Raw genomic sequence first — 25,010 nt, forward strand, 5'->3', positions numbered from 1 at the left:
ATAATGGTTTCAAAGTCGTCCGGCAACAGATAGCGTGGTGCAAACGTGTAAAGCTAGCAGACAACCTTGTCACGGAGATGCACTCGCTCTTCCTACAGCCAACTGAGCGAGTTTGAAGAGGGTCAAATTGTGGCCTTCTGAGTGCGGGATGGTCCTTTCGGAGAAATGCCACACTAATAGAACGTGCTGCTTCAGTTGTCCAACGGTACTGGTATCAATGGTCACGTGAACATTCTCACACCTGCAGACGAGGTTCTGGACATCCACGCAGCCCAAACGCCCGCCAGGATCATTGTATCGTAAAGGCGAGAGTTGCAGATCGCACAGCTGCCCAGCACAAATACGAGAACTCATACACGAACAGGTTATTAGCAATGAGATCACGGGCATGCAACCTCTAGCCGGCACAGCATCGACGTACACGGCTCGACTGGTGCGGTCAAAGGATCACTTGGAAGATGGAATGGCGCGCCACGGTCTTCAGCGATGAAAGCAGATTCTGCCTTCACGGAAGTGATGGATGTTTGTGCACACAACGTAGACCTGGTGAGCACTGTATCGTAGAGTGCATTCGTCCAAGACACACTGGCTCGACGCCTGGTCTTATGGTCTGAGGTGTGATAAAATACAACACTCATTCACCTTTGGTGTTCCTGGAGGGGAAAGTAACCAACGCTCAGTACGTGCAGAATGTTGTTACAACGTTATTTTAGCGTTCTTGTGACGGGAAAGTGGTGTGTTGTTCCAATAGGATAATGCCCGCCACACACTAAACTTGAAAGTCAACGTACCCTGCAAGACGTGCAGAAACTTTCCTGGCCAGCACGAACTTTGGGCTTGTTTCTGTAGTGTCGGCAGACTTGCCAACACTACGCACACTAATTGAAAGAGGCGGCCAAGATGCACGCGCTAACTCACGAAGGATGGAGTGAGGTCTGAAACAGGATACGTAATGAATGTTATAAAGAAAAATACGTAGCTCCTTGAATACTTAACTTTTAATACATCCTTTGTATACATCGTTCTTGATGAGACATCTGGAGATTGTGGCGATACAAGTGAGACTCTTTAGAAACAAGCTATCTAAGGCTAATGGCGCCTTGCTAGGTCGTAGACATGGACTTAGCTGAAGGCTATTCTAACTGTCTCTCGGCAAATGAGAGAAAGGCTTCGTCAGTGTAGTCGCTAGCAACGTCGTCGTACAACTGGGGCGAGTGCTAGTCCGTCTCTCGAGACCTGCCGTGTGGTGGCGCTCGGTCTGCGATCACTGCCAGTGGCGACACGCGGGTCCGACATGTACTAATGGACCGCGGCCGATTTAAGCTACCACCTAGCAAGTGTGGTGTCTGGCGGTGACACCACAGTTTCCAGTCGAGCATGTGTGGGATATGATAGAGCAAGAAGTGAATCTTACTATTCGTCAACCAACGACTCTTAGAGAACTACGTGAAAAAGTCGAGCAGCCGTGGCATAACGTATTCCAGGATAGTATTCGCCACCTGTATGACAGACTGGATGCTAGAGTCGGCGCCTGCATTTCTGCCTGTGGAGGCTACACCACGTACGAGTCCGTGCAGGATACAGTGGCCAATGCGCAGTGACCAATTTTCGTCTGAAGCACTTGGCGAGTTCATTAGTTTGTTTGGAAGGGGAGGCCGACAGTCTTTCGGCTGGTCGGCAATGACAGAATCGAGACGCAAGCCCTGCGATCTTTCTCAAACACTTTCACAGAAACTGTCGTAAAGGTCTTATAGCTTTACTTCTCAGGTTCATCATAATGTAATCTTCATTTGGGTAATTGTCATAGCTCTTGTGATATTTACGTTGAAGTAAGACACTGTGCGATATTCGAAAGAGTTTGCAGCGAAAAATAGAGGCGGCTACGATTCTGCATTTGGTGCATATTACATAATATGTTGCTGCATACGAAATTTAGCTAACACATCGAATTTTGATTCAGACTTGGGTGGAGGTTTCTATCTCTCACCAATCTCGAGAAAACTCATCCGATGTAGCACACTCATTTACGATTGCACCACGCCAGCGGTAAGCCAGAGTGGAATATCCGCAACATTCGTCATATTTCATAAATGGATTGAAATATCGAAATGAGATTTTGGTTAACTGACTGCACACAAAGTGGAGAGTATTTTTCCATATGGTTACTAAGCAAAACTTCATTATCTACCGTGCTATTCCACTAACTGCAGAGTTTTTCGATAAAAGAACGTAATTTTTAGGGGTCGTCAATAGCTGGTGAAACGAAAAATGCTATTGTTTTTGGAACAACATAAGGGAAGATATTACTCGTTTACTTTGTACCGAGGATGTTCTTTTTTCATAAGATACTGACCTTGAGCCGTGCGTGGCTCGTGTTCCCGGCATCATGTATTTTACACCCTGTTTTTAACGTACTTCCATCTCACTACGTTAATTTAAATTACTACTGTCTCTGAGTTGCTGCTTTGCCTGACCATGACCGGCGCTAGCAGCGCGTATTGATATATCCCCTCTCGTAGTATCTTTGCTCGACTGCTATTACTTCCCGGTCGTTGTCTGTCGGAAACCAGTTCCTGTCGCGAGTTTGGGCTGCCAGTCAGTTAGAACGAGTCTGGAGCGCAGTCCGGACCTGCCATTCGGGGAGTTGCAAAGCGGCACTAGCGCAGTCGGGTTGGAGCAGCAGTGAGGTCTGCATCGACATGGCTCGCCCTACCCTGGCCGCCAAGCGTCACTTGAGCCGGGCCACGGTCTTGGTGGCTTGTCGGTCGGTCGTCCTACCGGACGACGCGTTTTGGCTCGCCGATCGTTCATGAGTCAGTTGTGTGTGTCTGTGTGTGCATCGACTCACGATTTGTCTTCGTGCGTGCTTAGTTACTGTTGGGTATCGTTCAAGTCTTCGTGCAAGTATTTGTCAAACTGTGTGTGTGTAGTTGATGTCATTTCCACTGACAACTTGTTTTAAATGTTGTTGGCGTATTGGCAGTGAGTCGGTCGGTTGCTGCGGACCAGGGAAGTTATCTCCAAGTGGTGCTGTCGGATGGGTCCGCTGGCGGTCCCTGCGCAGTGTCGGAGAGTGTGTGGAGCTGTCTGATCGCTACGAGCTTCGTGGTTCACCGACACAGGACGTCAAAGCTGAGTAGTGGTATCAACTACCCAAGCCACGTCCATTCATGTTGTGTGGTTCGTTTCGGTGGTTCGCTGTTTGGGAGGTTTTCCTGTGAGCAACACCGAGTGTTTCTATTGCTTAAATTTAACCGCCATGCAGTGCAATTAACTGTATTGGGTTGACTACAATTCAAGTGCACCAGCGGAATTTTCTGCCTTGTGGCCGTTAGTGTTCCAGTTACCTGCCCTGGCCACTAACAGAATTCCAGGCAGTGTCCTTTCCTCACCTGTTGTCGCTGTCCAACATGGTGTGTAGTTTTGACAGCGTAATACATATACATATTTCACTGTGGATAATCACGCCCCTAACATTTTGTGTTTGAATTCTCATGTACCGGTTGGTGGCAAGCAAGTCGTTTGTTGGTCGGTCCATGGCTGTCCCTTGGTTGGGATCCGACGGCTCACCACCTGTCGCACATAAGTGAACGACGGCAGAACGACCTCCCTGGAGGCTTCTGAGTGCCGTTTTTTTTTATTGTCCTTCTCACCGGTGTTTAATTGTCTTTTTATAATCTATCATAGCCAATGATTTAAAAAATTCTTGCTTTTACTGGATTTTATGTATTTTTGAATTTTGGAAAATCAATTGTGGGCCTTCAGTCACGTAAATCCTTATTCCAAAGAAAAAAGAAAAAAAATGCCGCCTTCTGCCTTTGAAAGGTTATGGTAATTTATCTTGCAAATTGTATTGTGGCCCTTTAGTCGTTTGTATTGCATCTTGTATATGTTTGTCTATTCACCCTTGCCTTGACGCTCTCAGCCTCGCTGTGTATAATATGTTAATTATTTTATTTACAATTTTAACTGCATGTTTTTATCACTTGAGAGTTATCTTGTTGCTTTAAGATTTCTTGTTTGGAGGCCTTCAGCCATGAGATAATTGCCTTTTTGAAACTCGTAGTTCTAAAGGTTCGGCTATATACCGTTTTGGTTTAAAGTGTTATTAAATTACAATAAATTACAATTTTAACTGAACCTGACCGACACCTTATTTGGCCCTTTCCGCAATCCTAATCACCTGTTCTGCCCAGCGGGTTTAGCGGGCATTTCATTACTTTTCTTCAGTTCCTCACTTAATAAACTTAATCAATCACTGTTTCAAATTTCTCTCACAACTGTGTCTGCATAACATGTTAGTGAGGTGACACTGTGTAAACTCGGCTGTATTTTGGCAAAAGAAGCAAATTTTATAATGTCAATGAGAGAAATGTGTAGGTTCTACTCAAAATTCGCCACTCGTGAGCCTTCTCTGAAGGTTACAAATGGTGAACAAGCCAAGCGAAAATAAATTGCTGCATTTTCAGCGGAATTCTTTTTAGATACGAACCAAAGCAGAGGTGACAAATCTTTTTGAGTAGTCACCGTACAAGTGTGGGCGTGAGAGGATCCACTTAAAAGTTACAAGAAATGTGAGCATAGTCCTCAGTTCAGAACGGCACTTCCCTCCAGTGCTCAGCATTTCCTCTACAGCGTCTGCCCACAACCCCACCACTACCGCCCTCCCCATCTGTGCGCTGACGACTGCGCATCTACTGGTCACAGTAATCTGTGTGCACTCTACTAGTAGCGGTCTTTTAGTATGGGTCGATATGTGGTACCTCAGAAGTGCTTGTGCCATTGATCTGTAAATGTAAGCATTTCATGCACTCCATATGCACTGTGCCAACAATAAATCTTGACTGAATTGGAAATATCTAAAAGGACGTCCTATATTTATTTATTTATTTTTGGCGGTGTATTTGGAGATGAAGACGATTTCATAAGACAAGCTAGTGTGGAGAGCAGCATCATGCCAGTCTCTGGACTGAAGGTCACAACAACGTCACCCAAAACTTGACACAACTCTTAAATGTATAAGTGTTGGGATATTTCGTTGATGCATTATCAAACGGAAAGCAGTTTACAACTCTTATCACGTTGCTGCGCTGAGTATGCACAGAAGTCAGATGTTACATAACACTCACTTTATTTTATGTTATTATTAATACAACAAATGTTAGTTGCTTCTACTAAGAAATTTATCAATAGAGTTGAAGGAGTAATCCTTCAATAAATGAAGTGGCCGTGCGGTTAAAGGCGCTGCAGTCTGGAACCGCAGGACCGCTACGGTCGCAGGTTCGAATCCTGCCTCGGGCATGGATGTTTGTGATGTCCTTAGGTTAGTTAGGTTTAACTAGTTCTAAGTTCTAGGGGACTAATGACCTAAGCAGTTGAGTCCCATAGTGCTCAGAGCCATTTGAACCATTTTGAACCTTCAATAAATCACTTAGGCTTCTGTTAAACTGAACTTCATTAGAAAGTAAACTTTTTACACCTGCTGTCACGCTATTGACAACGTATGTTCGTGGCTAACGGCTTATTCCTAGTACTGTTTCCACAAACTGAGCTGTTGGTTTGAAAATGGATGCCTTTTTGCTGTTAATTATTTTAATCTAAACTGTATTCTCACAAGGATGCAAGTATCATTATAAACTGCCTAATGCAATAAAAAAATCACAACAGGACTATTTACACAAAACGCAGGGAGATTAATATCCCGCACTACTATGCGGGACGGGGAGATGGCGGTTCAAATTCGCATCCCACTAACCAGTTTTAGGTTTCCCGTGACTTCCCTTATAGTGAATTCACTTGAGGTGGATGCTGGGATGGTTCCTTTGAAAGGCCATTGCCGGTTCTTCCGCTGTGCTTCCCCGAAGCAAGCTTGTGCTACGCCACCAATGACTCCGTCGTCGACGGTAGACGAACCGCTGTTCCTCTCTGAAAGTAAATAATGCTTATTACCGTAGTAACAGGAGGTCTACGTTACAAACCTTTGCAGTAACAGCACAGGATGAAGGGGAAAGAGATTCCATGCAAAAGTATTGAGTTGCCTAGCAAAAGAGATAGCGAAATTGAAGGGACAGAGTAGCGAAAAGAAGAGATAATAGCATTAACAGATTAAAAATAATGTAATGTCTCATCTACGTCGCTGTCGGATACTGGGCTTGACAGTGTGTCTGGAATGAGGGAAATTCCTTTATAATTTTCAAATGGTTTCCTTTCATTTGTAATTACTCCCATTTTTAAATGAAACCGAATGTAATTCTAAAATGTATACATGTTATTAATCATATTCTCAATACAAATGCCTACATCTAAATATACAACCATGCTCTTAACACCACATTCAGTTGCGTGATAGAGGGTACCGTCCATAGGAACACGCATTAGGATTTATCCCCGTGCAGTTATAGTACAGTTCGCGGAACGAATAACTGCTTAAATGCCTCGGAGCGCCCTGCTATTTTCTCTGTTTTATCCTCTCGATCCCTACTAAAGCGACATGTCGGAGGCTTTAGTACATTCCCAGATTCCTCGCTAAATACTTATTCTTCAAACCAGATGAGTAGGCTTTCGCGGGATAGCTGGCGTCTTTTTAATCGAATCTGCCAGTTCAGTGTTTCCAGCATCTCTGTGAAGTCCTCCCGTGCGTAAAAGCAAACTTATCAATATTCTTGATTCCTGTTTATATACGTTCAATATCCTCAGAGTAGTAATGCTTGGTATGAGTCCCGCATAATTCAGCATTATGCTGACTTGCGCGAGTGTTTTATAAGGTATCTCCTTTGTGGACTGACTGCATTTCCCCAGTATCCTACCAGGCAACTGAAGTTTGCCTCCTGGTTTACATACAACTGAGTGGATGTAATCATCCTCACTAACCCAATGGAATTTTAATTGATGATTATGTTTACAATTAAGAGTACCATCCACCAGTATCGGAATATCTGAGTCAACCTTTATGATCAATAGAATGTATTGACGTTTGTAAGTTTGTGCTAAGAGAACTTGCTGTAACATAATGCTGTACTGATTTTTTGTGGTGTTATACCCGTCTACATGCTTACAGATGCCAACAGACTCCAAAATTCGCAATGTTTGTGTTACTAGTAATGTCCGTAAGATAATTACTCAGTTTTTCTTAGTTGTAATTATAATGGATTTAGAGTGTTTGGAAATATTATTGTAATTGTATTTCTCTTAATGGGTGCTCTCGATACTATATAATGTGAAAGACTATTTTTAAAACCGAGCAATACCGTAACTGACTTAACATTTCATTATGTCTGGCGCATCTGTGTGAAATAATCCCCCATTCTTGTGTCATTGCATGAAACGAGGAGGTGTGGCATTTAGCTCATATTCTAGGCTACGGAACGATATAATGACATTGCCTACAGCACTTACAGTTTATCGGAAGAAGCAGAAGATAGACTGCATAATTATCGGAACCTATCTGACTAAATACGTATATGAAGATGGTATCTGTACTTTCGGACATGTCCGAAAGCACAGATACCATCTTCATACATAGTTAAGACTAACCAGCCATTGACCTTCTTCTTCTGTGCTGTATGCACACACATTGACCGAACTCTTACGCGACTCGGTAAGATTGTCTGCCGCGAGTAATGAGTGTAATGGGCAGGGGCACTATGAATATAGTGTGTGGATATTAAGCTGGGAATGTGGGTCTCATAAGGAGCGTGCAAGGGATAAATCCCTGCAGTCGCACTATCCTCTACGCCCTCCGTGGCTCAGATGGATAGAGCGTCTGCGATGTAAGCGGGATATCCCGGGTTCGAATCCCGGTCGGGGCACACCTTTTCAACTGTCCCCGTTGATGTATATCAACGCCTGTCGACAGCTTAGGGTCTTGATTTAATTATCATTTCATTATCTGACTAAACGTGGAGTTAAATACCTTCGTGGTTGTCACTAATCGGATAGTTCACCCAAACACTATAGATTGGGAAATGAATACAAACTCTAAGAAAACAAAAACACACACCACGAAAGAATTATCCGAATGGGACGGGAATCGATAGATGTGATTTACATGTACATACGAACAAATGATTGGAATTTCAGAAAAATTGGATGATTTATTTAAGAGAAAGAGCTTCAAAAATTGAGCAAGTCAGTAACGCGCCTTTATGCAAGCGGTTATTCGGCTTGACGTTGATTAATCGAATTGTTGGATGTCCTCGTGGGGGATATCGTGTCAAATTCTGTACAACTGGCGTGTTAGATCGTCAAAATCACGAGATGATTCGAGGGTCCGGCCCATAATGCTCCAAACGTTCTGGCGACCTTCCTGGCGAATGTAAGGTTTGGCAAGCGCAAAGGCAAGCAGTAGAACTCTCGCCGTGTGCGTCTGGGATTATCTTCCTGAAATGTAAGCCCGGATGGGTTGCCATGAAGGGGAACAAAATGGGGCGTAGAATATGATCGGCTCTGCGCTGCAAGGGTGCCGCGCATAACAACCATCATTCCTGATTGTCGGGCCTATAGCGGGCGACAATCAGGTTGGTATCCTACGGCTGTCCAGGGCCTCTCCAGACACGTCTTCGTTGGTCATCGAGGCTCACTTTGAAGTGGCACTCATCACTGAGGACAGTTCTCGTCCTGTCAACAAGATTACACACCTTAAACGTGTCTGGACACTATCAATCAATGCCAAGCCGAATCACCACTTGTATAAGGGCCAGAGATAGACCAGCGAGTTATTGACTTTCTCAGTTTGTGAAGCTCTTTTTCTCGAATAAATCATCCAGTTGTTCTGAAATTATAACCATCTGTTTGTCTGTACATGTACATGACATCTACAGATTTCCATCTCATTCAGATAATTTTCTTTTCTTTTGATTTAGAGTGTATTATATAATTATTTATGACTGTCATTCCATTCCTAACCTCAACACTACATCTTGTGTTTCTACAGTGTGTATTCCTGGCCACCATATAATTATTCAGACCATTACTACTCTACTGACAATTGAAACTCAAAGCTCACAAAGGAAATCGAACAACGACATTTTACATCTACAGTATAGTCGGAAGAACACATAATTCATCAAGTAAGTGATACATACACATGGAGTGCAATTTAGTACACAAAGCTGTCACCTCTGTTAGCACCAATGGTTCTAACGAAGCCGGGCGTCGAGTCGGAATGAGCCTGGATGACAGAAACAAAATTGAATACAGTGAACAAACACGTCGATGACCGGACGGAGAGTTCAGTGAACAGACACGTCAAAGACCGGGCTGACAGTTCATAACGTTATTAAAAAAAAAGAAAATTGAGGCACGAGGGAATTCTGAACGCGGATCTCCCCCTTCACCGTTCAACACTATGAACATATAACCACGACGGTGGGGCTACTCATTTTCGCTCGCTGCTGCACATCCTGAGCTTTGACCATTCGCTGTTTCTATCTTGCTGCGTTTTTCGCAGTTCAGTACACCTTCCTGTTTTCATGCTTGATCTGTGTTCAGTTTCTGACGGGAAATCTGAGAGTGGGTGCGATGGGAGTTTCCCTTGTTAGTTTTTCTTTATACACTGCGTTATCTTTTCTTACCCACTTTGTTCTTCTTACCCACTTTTTCGACATGCGCTGAAATGGAAAATAAAATTTTCATATCCGAGCATGGAGTGTACTTCATGTCTTTCTGAGATTTGTTGCATGCAGGTTTCAGGTCATTGCATTTTTAATGGCCAGCAACGTAACTTGCAAACCAGCCATTAGACATTTGACATCCACCACTGGACAAATTCAGCATATATGTTTGGACGACGCGGTTCGTTCATAAAAGCTACAACCAACTTCGTTCACTTCTGATACCCAGTTCAGCTGGTGCAACGTTACGAATGAGCTCAGTGTTGACGGGACGTAAACTCAACTTTCTACCATTCGTTCGTTTATATCTATGACCAGAGGCGTACGGGGGGTCGACTAAAATATGGAAACACTGAGAGAAATACATGCTTGAAGATAAACACAGATGCCAGTCAAACCTGCGGGTTGCTCTGTTGTGTTTGACCACGAATGGCTAATGTTAATGTCAGTCGTAGTCGAAACAATTATCTGTGTAGTTGTGACGACATTACTTATATAATGGAATTCAGTGTATTCGAACGTGGGTAAACTATTGGTAGTGTCAGTGCTCGCATAACCAAGACAGCTGAAGTGTTTGGTCTTTCAAGAGGCACAATATCGAAAACATACCGAATACAGGCAAAGTGAACAAACATCATCGGGCAAGAGATAACGCGCACGAAAGTGTGTACCGAGTGATAGTGACAGACGGCCTATGAAGGGCACTGTGACGGAAAATAAGAGAACAGCTGCCAAGGTCACTCCACAACTGATTGTCGCAATCACAAAGCCAATCAGCATCAAAACAACATCCAAGGCGCCCGATGTGTAGGGAATTGCAGTGTGGACTAGAATTCCAAAATCATACATCAGTGATGCAAATCCCCGTAACAGGTAAACGTGGTCCCAAACCTGAACTACGAACAATGGGAGAAAGTCATTTCGTTGGATGCATCTTGTGTGACACTATTTCCGACTAACGTCCCGAAAGTGATTGGGGGGGGGGGGGGGGGGGCAGCCATATCATGTTATTCCACAGGCCCCATTGTTACTCTGCAAGGCAGCATTACTGCCAAGGAGTTACGTGACCATTTTGACTGATCAGGTTCATCCCATGGTACAATGTTTGTTCCCCAGTGGTGATGCTGTGTACCAAAATGACTGGGGTCCTGTTGACAGTCCGCGCATCATCCGGGACTGGTTTTTTTGAGCACAAGGATAACTCTGGCATCCCTGCTGGCCACCACAATCACCAGACCTCAATATTACTGAGCCTTTTCGGTCTACTTTGGCGAGAAGGGTACGTGATCGCTATCCATCTTCATATCATCTCTAATGACCTCGACACTGACGGAATGTTAAATGTAATCTTTCTTCCACCTTTATCGTCATTTCCTGAATTTACCGTGATTATTTCAGGAACAATGGTATCAGATTCCCTTTGTTTTATGAATTGTTTCGAATGTATACCGTATTAGTCCTGGTAACGTGCTGTGTTTTTGGTGTTTCTCTGTATTTGTCCACCCCCTGTACGTTCATTCGGTCACACGTAGGGAAGCTGTTCTAAATATGCTAGCCGACAAATTACACGTGAGTGACAGTTACAGACCGATTTCTCGTGCAGGACTTTCATAATGCAGGATTCTATTCATTGGATTTGCAACGAAGCTCCTTACTGTTGGTCTAGTACTAATGTTGCACTGCCGGCCGAAGTGGCCGTGCGGTTAAAGGCGCTGCAGTCTGGAACCGCAAGACCGCTACGGTCGCAGGTTCGAATCCTGCCTCGGGCATGGATGTTTGTGATGTCCTTAGGTTAGTTAGGTTTAACTAGTTCTAAGTTCTAGGGGACTAATGACCTCAGCAGTTGAGTCCCATAGTGCTCAGAGCCATTTGAACCATTTGAACCAATGTTGCACTGAAGCATATTATGGCCGGATGGAGGAATGTCGGTTACCACAGAATGTCAGTTACCACACTTTTATCTTCTTAAAGAATTCGACAAAGGTGTCGCAACTGTGTCCACACAGTGGACTTCCAATGTGTGGGATGCGTTCAGAGAATGCGGCGAGATTCCTCGAGATGTTTGACACACAGGGGCGTACTTACATTGCCTCAGACGTTAGTCAAGCAGGCCCCACGGTGAGGCAAACAATGGGCTGGAAATTATCCGAGAGCTCACGCAACCGACGATACCGCTGCTGCACGCCTCCCGAAACGATTTCCGCAATCCTGCTGTGACAGCTGCCTCTGCGTGTCACGCCGGGTTCTCAGGAGTACCTGCCACCGTGTCCACGGATAACATGTTGCGTCTTCATTCTGACGGAGTTTCCACAATTGTGGCCAAAGAATGACGCCGTGTGTGGGGAAAAAAATTAATACCGTGATACGTAGTGCTGCTCGGGAATGAAAGCTGTGGCACATGGAAGGGTGGGGCAGACAGAGAGCGGAAACAAAATAAATCTATTACAGACAACGACTTTAGAGTCGTCGAAACAGTAACTATTAGAGAAATAAATCTAAAAATAAAGACTTTGATACTTTTGCTTCAAAAAACGTCGTTGATGGAAATATGAGCTTTCTGTTGTGTTTTGTAGTCTTCAGTCCTAAGACCAGTCTGATGCTGCTCTCCACGCTTGCCTATCCTCTTCATCTCTGCATCCATTTGTACCTGCTTACCGTATTCGCGAGTTGGTCTCGGCCCAAAATTTTTAACCCGCACACTTCTCTCCATTACCAAAATGATGCAACAGGATTTGGCTGGCCAACCAAACCATCATTTTAGTCAAGTTGTGTCCTTTTTATCCCCGTCTGATTCGGTACCTCACTAACTGTTCGACCTATCCATCTAATCTTCACCAAACTTCTGTAGCACCGCCTTTCAGAACTGCTAGTCTCTCCATGTCTCAACCGACTATCGTCCGTGTTTCTCTTCAGTGCAAAGGCTACACTCCATACAAATACCTTCAGAAAAGACTTTTGCAAACTTAAATTCATATTAGATGTTAACTAATTTCAATTCTTCAGAAATGCTTTTCTTGCTATTGCCAGCCTGCATTTTATACCCTCTCTAGTTCGGCTATAATCAGTTTGCTTCCCAAATAGCTAAATACACTTGCGTTGAAGTTCTTCTTAAAAACTGTTTCCAACACACTGTCCATAGCATTCAAATGATCTAAGTCCTTTGCTGTCTCTGACAAAGTTATGTCATCGGCAGAACTCAAAGTTTTTATTTCTTCCACCTGAAATGAAATTCTTTCTCCAGATTTCTCCTTAGTTTCCTTAACTGCTTGTCCAGTATACAGACATAGGCTAAAGCCCAGTCTCATTTCCTCCTCAGACACCTTCCCTTTAATGTTCTTCGACTCTTATAACGGCAGTCTGGTTTCTGTAAGTTGTGAATAACCTTTCGCTCCCTCTATTCATCATTCCTACCTTCAATATTGCAAAGAGTATACTCCAGTCTGCTTTGGCAAGAGCTTGCAAATGCTACAGACGTAGGTATGCTTTTCTTTAACTTATGTAGCTTAGTAGTAGGGGCACTGCATTTTCCCATTCTTCTGTAAATAATACTTGTCAGTCTTTTGCAACCATGACATATTAAACTGATAGTTCGGTGTTATTGAACCCTGTCAACACATGTTGACACTTCTTTGGAAGTGGAATTATTACTTCTTCTTGAAGTCTGCTGTTACTTCACCAGTCTCATACATCTTTCACACTCTAACATTCTGCGTGGTGTCTGTTTGTTTTGAGTCGTGTCTCCCTACCACTTTCGCGCAACGACGCTCTGAGCGTGTTTTTTAGGGTATTGACTAGTTTGAACCTGGGACCTGTTGCTGGTAAGGAGACGCCAGACCACACATGACATGTAGAGTTCAGAAGAGTTCAGTGAGACTAGCGATGATATAATCAAATACTTAATGATTTCAGCGTCAGCTCCACTGCACTCCCTGTAAAAGAATCTTAATACTAACTAAATTTAGTGGAAGGGGTTCAAGACTTTCCTATTTTTAGTTAGCTGGTAAAACAACGTCGAAAAAGCAGTTAGGTTTACCATTGGAATTTTTATTCTACTCACAAAACATTGTTTATAAATTGCACTATTGATAAAAGGAAATATTTTAATACAGGATGATAAAAACCAACTGCGTTCAACAAAAATGTGAACGAATATTCCCTGAATGGGTTTCCAAGTTCTATAATGGATCGAAGGATGACCTATGCCATATCACATCTATAATCTAGGTTTAAATTAAGTTTCATAAAAGAGAAAACTATCAAAAATGGTCTACAGTGACCCTCAATTATCTTTAATTATTTATTTAACTTGTTGGAACTTACAGTGGCTTCTCAATAATTATATAACAGAAAAATCATCGCGTTTCAGATTTTAACTTCAAGTGGCAAATGTGAATACCATGAGGTTTAATTGACGATCGACACTAGTATTACGTAAAAAGGGGATGTAACAGATGAGACTTCTGCAGTTCTGAGTGAAGCCTTATGCGCTCTTATGCGGCATCGCGTGCGTTCATTACCTTGTCGGTGGTTAGGCAGCGTCAGGGTCGGCGGGCGGCGCAGCTCCACACACCAGCGATATGAGCGTCCGTCCCTTATCGTAGGGCCTTCTAGCTGACACGGCTCTGCTCTCGGCTTCTGTTCTCGTTTCTCCCCTCGGAACTGCGTCTGTTTCACGGTGGGAAGGTATGACATGCATTTAGGCATTCTTGTGTTAGTCTGTGGTACTCCATTTGCTCAGTCGTTGATCATATTACTTTGCTTAATTTAATGTCAGGATTTATTCGGAGCTATGTGAAATACTGCCGGATTTGCTATCATGTCAGGGTTTTCATGGAAGGTGTTGGATTTGCCTGACACCTAGGTGGAATAGTTTGGTCATGGTTAGCTCCTCTAAGGATCTCAATAATTCCAAGGGAATGTTATCTACTCCAGGCCCTAATTTCCACTTAGATCCTTCAGCGCTCCCATCAAGTGCTCCCTGCAGATCCCCCATCTTCGTTTACTTCCTTTTTGGTTTTTATAATACTGCATTCAACTACACTCCCTTGTACAGACCTTTCAGTTTTCCTTTCTTTGCTTAGTACTACTTTTCCCGTCAGCTGTTGCTACTCATATAGCTGCCTCTCTTTTCTCCGAAGGTCTCTCTCTAATTTTCCTATAGGCAGCATCTATCTTGCGCCTCGTCATGCATGCTTCTACACCCTGTACCCATGCCTACTTACCCATTTTGCACTTTCTGTCAACGTCATTTATTATAGTCTGTATTCCCTTTTGCCAGCTTCGTTTGCTGCATTTTAATATTATCTACTATCAGCAGTAAAATTCAATATCTGACACTTTGTTGAGACATAATTCAGATTATTTAATCTATGTTTAACGTAGATCTATTGCAGAAAACATTAAGAACATGGCTGTGGTACCTTTGCTACACTGTGTGAGCAAATACATTCGGACACCCGTATATAAAGCGGAATTGAGCACCAGATCTCACGAGAGACGGAACCGTCAATACAAAAGGAGGTGGAGGAGTATTGCTTTGTCAGTAGAGGTATAACAGCAAAACTGGTCGCTCAGAAGAGCTCAGTGACTCCGAACGTAGACTACTTATTGGATGTCACCTGAGTAACACGTCCATCAGGGAACTTTTAATCCTTCTAAAGCTACCCAAGTCGGCTTTTGATATTGTGATTATGAAGTGTAAACGCGAAGGAACCACCGCAGCTAGCCTGCCCGGCTAGCCGCGCGGTCTAACGCGCCGCTTCCCGAGCGGGAAGGCGTGCCGGTCCCCGACACGAATCCGCCCGGCAGATTAGTGTCGAAGTCCGGTGTGCCGGCCAGCCTGTGGATGGTTTTTAAGGCGGTTTTCCATCTCTCACTGTCTCCACGTGATGCAAACATTTGCGGTTACAGTCGTCTGGTACGAGACGTTCCCGAGGGGGGGGGGGGCGAGAGGGAAGGGGGAGGGGGCACTAGGGGCCGAACCGCACAATAGCCCTGGGTTCGACGTGGCAGTGAGGTGGGTGGACTGCTGTGGCCTATTGTAGGGTTGTGAATCACTGAGGACCACAGCGGGACGAAGCCTCGCCGTCGTTTATAGGTCCCCGGTTTAAATACACAGTACACACCACAGTTAAGCCACCAGCTCATGTAGTGACAGACAAGGGATGTCGAGTACTGTGAAAGGTGGTTATAAAATAGCATGCAATCAGAGGAAGGAGTCACTAGTGCATTGCGGTCCAACTACCACAATGACTGCGCGTAGTGAGTTAGAAATAATGGGTTACAATGGTCGAACAGCTCCTCATAAGCCACACGTTTCTGTAGTCACTGCTAAGTGATGCTTGAGGTGGTGTAAAGAACGACGCCACTCGACAGTGGATGGCTGGGAACAAGTGATTTGGAGTGATGAATCACGCTGTACCGTGTGGCTATCCGATGGAATGGACCGAGTTTGGCGAATGCCTGGAGAACGTTATCTGCCATTATGTGTAGTGGACACAGTGGACTACAGAGGGGGTGGTGTTACGGCATGGAGGTGTTTTTTGTACTTAAGATGTGTTCACTTTATTGCCCTTAAGAAAACGCTAAATGCTGAAGAATATGGTCACATTTTGCAGCATTATGTGTTATGTACAGTAAAGGAATAGTTCGGCAATGCAACCTGTTCTAAAACTTTAACTATTAGGCAATAACATTACTGAAATGGACTGGCATGCCCTAGTCCTACAGAGGGGCAGAGCGGATGACGCCTCTGCACGATGTCAGGAATCGTCACGAAGCGCTCATGGTGCAAAAGGTTCAGTGAATCATTTATTGCGACAATTTTACAAAGGGTGGTAGACTGTTGGTCGTAGTTGCCTCCTGCCCTGGTCAAGGACAGACTGTCGGTGTCGGTCGCTGCGTCAGTCCTTGCGCCTGCGTCCTGGCGAGCCGTCGTTCCTCTGGCGTCGATAGGGATGCTTAGCCCAGCCTGGTACAGCATGGATGGCTGCTACCGGCTGAGGGAGTGCACTCGATCCCACTCCACGCCTCTTCTTACCTGGACCACCCCACCCGTGGTGTGGTGTAGGCGGCAGGCGTTGAACCCAGTACTGCCGGCCTGGTCTTCGTCTTTCGCCCCAAAGTCAGAGAATACAGCACCTGGTACTGCACTGCTCCTGGTAGTTCATCAGCTCTCCCATCAGTAGTGGTTGGTGTGGCACAGCATGAAATTCGTCAGTGGAGTTCAGCTCTGCTGCACTCCACGGCTGGCTGGTACTGCGCTCGTTGTTCTGAGACAATACTGAAACAACATGGTCATGGAACGGGATGTCGTCGACACGGACTCCATTGCTTCCATTGACCTGAACCACTCTCTACTACTTCGAGCTGGGGCTCCGATGTTTATAGAGCTCTCCGTAGTTCTGTGCCATGCGGTTTACTAACGATGACCGCATGTGGCCTCGTTATTCTGCTACACTCGCTATAATTCTCTCTTAGCAGCTAGTTAAATTGGTCTATGAGTGTTTTCCCTAGCCATGTCTATAGCTTCTTGTGTGGGTGTTATTGTGCTTAGTCGCTGTCCTTTTCTGTTCTCCCACTGCGTGTGCTCTCTCTCACTCACCTACTGCAGAGCTGAAGACTTTGCTCCCGTCTGTCTTGCGTCACCGTGCTTCCTGGTCCGCCGCTAACCATGGCGTAGCATATCTTACGTCAAGGTCGTTCAACCACATTAAAAATTTTATAATTTGGAGCTCATACTACTCTGTGAGTAACAGTCCCGACCTAAACCGAATATGCCACGATCCAGACTCGAATCCTCGTCTTCCTGCATTCCAACCCGACACGGTATCCACTGCACTATCCGCACAGCAGTGATCCGTCTGCAGACAGAGGTAGTTACCGTACATGTGGTCACAGTGTTGCCAGATTGCCTATGTTTAGCGTCCGTTTACTGCCCGAAATACGCTCGGGAAGAAATTTTGTGATACATTTTTGTATTGCCTGTATGGGAGGAATTGCGCTGCGTAGTCCGAGTGCGTGAATTTTTCTTCACCCTATGTAACAGTCATAGACGGACGTAACCGACAAGGGGGTGGAGTGAGGGTGTACATACGCTTTGATTTATCACCTATTGTGCTACACACATACAACAATAATGAAGATAAACAAGTGGAATATATGTTCATAGAGATCAAATGCCTTCATAGAAAGTGCCTGATATGTGTCCTCTATAGACTTCCTAAAGTAGGCGCATTTGCCTGCTTCGAAACTGCTCTTTCAAGTCTCGAATCGACATACCAGTATATAATTATTGCTGGCGACGCTAGTATAAACTTTCTATACAGTAGTCCATCCAAGGTGAAATTTAAGCGGAGCTTTCTTCTTCAGACGTGTCGCTATATATATATATACGGGGGCCATAATATGACGTTCGTTTTTTGCTACTAGGTGGGGTCGCTTCAGAGATATGAAGGTCAGCTTTATTTTTTGTAAATGGAATGCTATAGTTTGGTACTTATTTTCTGATAGCGGCTATCGAGACGAATCCAGTGATGTGTAACAGTAAGGTCTTTGAACGTCAACAAAGGTCACAAAGGTGGCATGAACGTCCATTTACAGAAGGCGTTCGAAGTGATGACCATTCGTTTCAATGCAGTGCTGCAATCTTCTTATCATGGGTTGAGTGGTATTCCTTACCACATCGGTACTTATCGAAGCACATGCTCTGACAATTCTCTCTCGCATATCTTCAAGTGTGGTTGGAACGTCTTTACAAACAATGTCTTTTACGAATCCCCACAAGAAAAAATTCAGAGGCGTCAAATCTGGCGAACGAGCCGGCCACACACATCTTCTCTGCGTCTAATCCAAAGATTTGGGAATTGCCTCTGCAAATCATTTCTAGCCATCAGTGAAAAATGTGCCGGACACCCATCGTGTTTCTGTTCCTTTTTCCTAAAGGTATTGCTTTCAATAACAGACCTAATGTTTCTTGCAGTATTGTGGTGTACTTCCTACCTTTAAGATTTCCTTTGATGTAATAGGGGGCTATAATTCTGTCCTCCAGAATCCCACACCATACATTCACCGATCACAGTTCTTGGTGTGCAACTTGCCGCAGCCAACATGGATTTTCAGTTGCCCAATAATGCATGTTATGCAAATTAACATTTCCATGGTTCGTGAATGTAGCCTCGTCAAAAATAAAATAAAATTAATAAATGTGTCATCCCTCTGAATCTGAGGTTGAGCCCATCGGCAAAATTCAGTGCGACCCATACAATTCGTACCAGTTAATTCTTGGTGGAGACTGATATGGCAAGGATGCTACGAAGGTAAGTCAATTATTATCCGCAAAGTAGTTATAAAATTTTATTGTAATCAACAGGGAACTTACAAGAACACCACTTTTCGACATAGTCTCCTTGCGTTTCATCGCACTTGGTCCATCGTTGTACAAGCTTCCTGATGTCCTCATAAAAGAAGTTCTCGGTTGAGCTGCGAGCCAGGAATGCACCGCTTCTTTCACTGCTTCGTCCGAAGCAAATCGACGGCCCCTTAATGCCTGAGTGGACCAAACAAGTGATAGTCCGAAGGGGCAAGATCGGAACTTAATGGAGGATGATCCAGTACTTCAAATTTGAGTTTCTGGAGCGTTTCAGCAGTGTGGGCAGCAGTATGTTGACGGGCATTGTCGTGTAACAACAAAACACATTTTGACAGCAATCCTCGGCGTTTGCTTAAAACTGCGGGCTTTAGCCTGGCAGTAAGCATCTCACTGTAAAGTGCACTGTTTATTGTTGTACCCCTTTTGCACATAATGTTCCAGTACGGGACCTTGTGCGTCCCAAAAAAAACGTAAGCATCAGTTTTCCTGCGGAGGGTTGGCCTTGAACATTTTCTTGCACGGCGAATTTGGATGTTTCCATTCCATACTCTGCCGTTTGCTTTCCGGCTCGTAATGATGGATCAATGTTTCGTAACCAGTAATGTTCCTGTCTAAGAAGTTGTCCCCTCCGTTATCATAGCGATCCAAATGTTTTTTGCAGATGTCCAAGCGCGTTTGTTTATGCAACTGTGTGAGTTGTTTTGGGACCCATTTTGCACAAACTTAATGGAACCCAAGGCTGTTGTGTGTTGTGGATGATTTCGTAGGCAGAACCGTGACTATTTTTCAGACCATGCGCCACTTCGTCAATAGTTAATAGTCTGTCTAAGAGAATAACTTCACGTGAACGCTCAATGGATTCTTCATTTGCGTCGGTAAACGGTCGTCCGACTCCTACATCTTGCGTAACACTTGTGCGACAATTTCGAAATTTTTCAATCCATTCTTAGACACTCCGTTGTGGCAAAACACTGTTCCCGTACTGTACCGAAAGTCTTCGATGAATTTCGGCCCCTGATACACCTTCCGACCACAAAAAAACGGATCACTGAACGTTGCTCTTCTTTGGTGCAAATAGACAGCGGAGCAGCCATGATTAACAGCACGGCAACGATAACGAAACTAACCTGGCAGCTTAAAAATTGCAAAGATATAACAACTAATAAACAAAGCATGCGCCATCAACGTAAAACGACAGTACTACCAAAGTAAACAAAAATATAACTAAACTGCGGATAATAATTGCTAACCCTCGTATTTATGTCGATGGAGAACACGAACAACACTACTCTGGCTCATGCCAGATTCCCTTGCGGTTTGACGCGAACTAACACAAGGATCTCGAACCACAGTGGCAAGAGTACCAATTTCCGTTTCCTCGTCAGTAACTTTCCTTTGCCGGGTATGTTTCTGATGCGTTAAAGATCCAGTTGTTCTCAATTTATCATCCACAATTTAAATAGGTAACTCAAATTAAGCCGAAGTCTAATGAGAAACTATAGGCCTATATCTCTGACATCGATCTGTTGTAGAATTTTAGAACATGTTTTTGCTCGCGTACCATGTCATTTCTGGCAACCCAGAATCTACTCTGTAGGAATCAACATGGATTCCGGAAACAGCGATCGTGTGAGACCCAACTCGCTTTATTTGTTCATGAGACCCAGAAAATATTAGATACAGGCTCCCAGGTAGATGCCATCTTCCTTTACTTCCGGAAGGCGTTCGATACAGTTCCGTACTGTCGCCTGATAAACAAAGTAAGAGCCTACGGAATATCAGACCAGCTGTGTGGCTGGATTGAAGCGTTTTTAGCAAACAGAACACAGCATGTTGTTCTCAATGGAGAGACGCCTACAGACGTTAAAGTAACCTCTGGCGTGCCACAGGGGAGTCTTATGGGACCATTGCTTTTCACAATATATATAAATGACCTAGTAGATAGTGTCGGAAGTTCCATGCGCCCTTTCGGGGATGATGCTGTAGTATACAGAGAAGTTGCAGCATTAGAAAATTGCAGCGAAATGCAGGAAGATCTGCAGCGGATAGGCACTTCGTGCAGGGAGTGGCAGCTGACCCTTAACATAGACAAATGTAATGTATTGCGAATATATAGAAAGAAGGATCCTTTATTGTATAATTATATGACAGCGGAAGAAACACTGGTAGATACTTCTGTAAAATATCTGGGAGTATGCGTACGGAACGATTTGAAGTGGAGTGATCATATAAAATTAATTGTTGGTAAGGCGGGTGCCAGGTTGAGATTCATTGGGAGAGTCCTTAGAAAATGTAGTCCATCAACAAAGGAGGTGGCTTACAAAACACTCGTTCGACCTATACTTGAGTATTGCTCATCAGTGTAGGATCCGTACCAGGTCGGCTTGACGGAGGAGATAGAGAAGATCCAAAGAAGAGCGGTGCGTTTCGTCACAGGGTTATTTGGTAAACGTGATAGTGTTACGGAGATGTTTAGCTAACTCAAGTGGCAGACTCTGCAAGACAGGCGCTCTGCATCGCGGTGTAGCTTGCTGCCCAGGTTTCGAGAGGGTGCGTTTCTGGTTGAGGTATCGAATATATTGCTTCCCCCTACTTATACCTCTCGAGGAGATCACAAATGTAAAGTTAGAGAGATTCGAGCGCGCACGAAGGCTTTCCGGCAGCCGTTCTTCCCGGGAACCATAAGCGACTGGAACAGGAAAGGGAGGTAATGACAGTGACACGTAAAGTGCCCTCCGCCACACACCGTTGGGTGGCTTGCGGAGTATAAATGTAGATGTAGATGTAAGAAACCATGGATCACACAAGGGATAAAGATATCATGTGAGACAAAAAGGAAACTATCTGGTATGTAAGGGCACCTTTGATGCTAACATTATAGCTCTTTACAAAAATTACTGCAAAATATTGAAGAAGGTTATCCAGAAATCTAAACACCTGCATTACGAGAAGAAGATAAATACATCCAGCAATAAAATAAAAACAATATGGGACATTGTTAAGTCAGGTAGGACCAGAAATGAGGAGGAACAAATAGCTCTAAAAATAAATGAAACCTTGGTAACAAACGCATGTTGTGTTGCAAACCATTTAAACAAGTATTTCGTCGTTGTTACTGATAGCATGGGGTTGTCAGGTTCAGTAAATAACGCAATGGAATATCTGAGACCAGTGCACACAAGCAATCTCACTAAAATGGAATTGACACTTTGTGAGTGTGTGGGTTTTATTTCGTCAAGTAGCACAATGGATTGATCCAACAAGTACCCTTTGCCTCCTGCAAGAAACAGTTCCCACCTCACGCTACTACGGAAGTCAGACAGACGCTATTAATGAACCAACAAGAAGTGCTTAAAAACATTTACCAACTAGTATCATCTGGAGTCGTCCACTGTAAGGAAAAGACACAACAATATTCTATATATTCTTACGTAACTAGTGGGATACTTGGGTATGGAAGTACTGCTAGTTAGTGTAAGAAAAACATTAAGGGGACGAAAAATATTATTTATTACAAAAAATTCTGAGAAATCAAGTGAAACTCTTTCTTATAAAATAATAATAAATTTTCCGGGTTCTTTTCAGAACAGTAGTTTGCCTCTTATAGATAGGAATGCTATTTTTTTTACAAAGTATGGAAAGGTTCTTTTCTCCCTTTTCTTTAAGAATGTTATTTACTCGGCAGAATGGCTGATTGCCACACCTACACAACTTGAATAACTTTTCTAGGTATGGTCAAGGCTGTCGCATGAGAATTGTAGTGGAGTGTACTGTTAGGGAGGACAGATGGAGCTCGCATAAGCTGTAGCGCACAATACCGTGAGCTGCGGCGACTGCTGCCTGCGTCGCTCGCTGCTGACAAATAATACAACTATCACTTTCTATCTGGATTGACCTTCGCCAATCAAACTCGCCCTACACCTTGATGAAGTCAAGAACTTCTATCCACCCCTAGTGTAACTATTGGCGTGGTACACCGGTCAGATAACCAGTCCACTGCGATGCCACTCAATTCTCGCTCACAGGCGTTTAACTAGTACTCTGTCCGTGTTCACACCGCACAATAAATGTGGTGGCCAACACAGTGAACAATGCTTAATTGCGAGCGACTCAATATAGAATGTCACTCCGATTCGCTAACGACAGAGGTGATCTCCCAGTGAAGTACTGAGGAGAGAATTTGTTCGAAACTTCCTGACAGATTAAAACTGTGTGCCCGGCCGAGACTCGAACTCGGGACCTTTGCCTTTCGCGGGCAAGTGCTCTACTATCTGAGCTACCCAAGCACGACTCACTGCCCGTCTTCACAGCTTCAATTCTGCCAGTACCTCGTCTCCTACCTTCCAAACTTTACAGAAGCTCTCCTGCGACCCTTGCAGAACTAGCACTCCTGAAAGAAAGGATACTGCGGAGACATGGCTTAGCCACAGCCTGGAAGGTAGGAGACGAGATACTGGCAGAAGTAAAGTTGTGAGGACCGGGCGTGAGTCGCGCTTCGGTGGCTCAAATGGTAGAGCACTTGCCCGCGAAAGGCAAAGGTCCCGAGTTCGAGTCTCGGTCGGGCACACAGTTTTAATCTGCCAGGAAGTTTCATATCAGCGCACACTCCGCTGCAGAGTGAAAATCTCATTCTGGAGAGAATTTGTTCCTGGCTCTTTGCATAAAAGTACGAGCACACTCGCTCTCGTTACATGTTCCTGCTCCAAGAGCGACAATGGAACGGCCCCTTTTTCTGGAAAAGTTGCAAGGGTATATCATTCGCTGCCTTCCTCACTCCTCTGACTCTTAGAAATATTCCGCCAATCAGCGTTGCTCTTTTAAACGGGAGAATGATGTTTCGTTTAATTCGACCAATGCGGAAATCTGTAGCATGTCCGTTAGGTGTATACTGTCCTACTGTGAGAACTCCGTAACTACGCAGTCGGTCTGTGAAAAAATGCGTCTTCTGGGTGTAACGGAATTTGCTTTTAAGTCGAAGACGGGGGTCGTTATCCCTTCGCTCCGGCAAAAGCTGTCTTCTCTCTGGGCGGTCTTCCCAGCAGGCTGGTTTCCTCTTTAGAACGAAAGTTCCTGTGGCCGTCATGTTGTGTACGCCAGCCTCGACTTTTTTCAACCTTGGTGCGCACTTGCGATTTACTTATTAGATTTGCATATTGCTTACATGAATTCATACAAAACTGACTCTACCTTATCGAGTTTGGGTTGGAATGAAGCATCTTGATGTGCAGAGTACGATTGTGAGGACGGAATAAATAAGAAATGAAGGTCAAGAGACCACGCCACCTTACAAACCCCCCTCTCTTGTGACAAAATTTTTGTCTGGATTTTGTCAATGCCGAGGAAAGCATTGACAAAGTCAGAGAAAAAAATCTTTCAGTGTTTAAGTCTCTAGCTCTCACTGAATTTCGTTGGTATTCTCCGTAAATGAGAAGCATATTGGCTTGTTCTTTGAAGGAATACATCATTCACATTCGCTTGATTCGATGACACTAGTCATACCGTTCCTACTAGTGTTGTATTGCGAAACACTCGAATGGTGTTTACATGTCAATGGCACGTTAGATGGATACGCCGTATTCGGTGAGTATGTACTATTTGCACGATATACGAGAGAGAATTGTCATAGCATGTGCTTTGACAAGTGCCGATCTTGTAAGGAATACCACTCAATCCATGATAAGAAGATCGCAACACTGCATTAATACCAACGGTCATCACTTCGAACACGTTCTCTTAATGGACGTTCATGCCACGTCTTTGACCTTCGTTGACCTTCAAAGATCATACTATTACACATCACTGGATTCATTTCGATAGCCGATATCAGAAAATAAGTACCAAACTATTGCATCCCATTTAAACAAACAAAGTAGACAAAATTCTATGTGGCAATAGTTAGTGACTCAGCCTGTATGTTTACATGCAGTATATATATATATATATATATGCTGTTTTAGTTCTTCAGCTAGCCGAGACACAGGTTTCCTTCTTACTTTTCCTGTGTTTAAGGGGCGTATTTGTCAAGTTTT

This window comes from Schistocerca nitens, chromosome 2 (genome assembly GCF_023898315.1).
Source record: "Schistocerca nitens isolate TAMUIC-IGC-003100 chromosome 2, iqSchNite1.1, whole genome shotgun sequence".
NCBI lineage: Eukaryota > Metazoa > Arthropoda > Insecta > Orthoptera > Acrididae > Schistocerca > Schistocerca nitens.